An 809-nucleotide genomic window follows, 5' to 3' on the forward strand; every position below is an offset into this window, starting at 1 on the left:
TACACGTATATGTTCAGATATATATATACATGTGTGCGTGAGCTGGGGTAGGCTCTAGGTGATTGTAATCTGTTATGTGTGCGTACGCATATATATATATATGTAAGTTTGTGTATGTATGTGTGTATGTATGTATGTATGGAAACACGAGTGTATATGGGTGTGTATATGTGAATATACATTCGTTTTAAATGTGCGTGTGTATTGAAGCATATGGCTGGTTTAGACGGATTAGTTATATAGTAAAATGCTTCCTAGATATCTGAAGCTACCATGTTAAACTACCGAACGTACAAGTAATTATACAACCGTTATGAGGGTAGATACCACCCGCTAGGGGAAAACACTGCATTGGTGCTGGGACGGGGTTGAGGTACACACACAGAACAACAACATCAACAGCAGCAACATGGAATTTTTTCTGAAGATTCTTGCACTTTTTCTTCGTATTCTCTCTTATTTTTGTTCGCATTTTTCATTTATTATATTATTATTTTTTTATTTGAATTATATTATTATTTTAAACGTTTTTCATTTTTTTTTTTTGTTACTTTAGTTTTCTTTTTTAACTCAACAAACCATATTTGAAACGACGGAGAAGGAAAACATCAGACTGTGTGGGGAAAAAGTTAGGAAAAAAAACAAAACAAAAAACAAAATATAAATAAATAAATAAATAAATAAATAAGTGGGGATAAAATTGAGGAAACGAAAGAAGGAAGGAAGTAAAGAAGTAAGGAAGGAAAGAAAAAGATGGTTATTTCGTTTAAATTTAGATTAGGTTTTATTCCCTCCTACTCTTCCCCACT

The sequence above is a fragment of the Octopus bimaculoides genome, chromosome 20 (assembly GCF_001194135.2).
Source record: "Octopus bimaculoides isolate UCB-OBI-ISO-001 chromosome 20, ASM119413v2, whole genome shotgun sequence".
Lineage (NCBI taxonomy): Eukaryota > Metazoa > Mollusca > Cephalopoda > Octopoda > Octopodidae > Octopus > Octopus bimaculoides.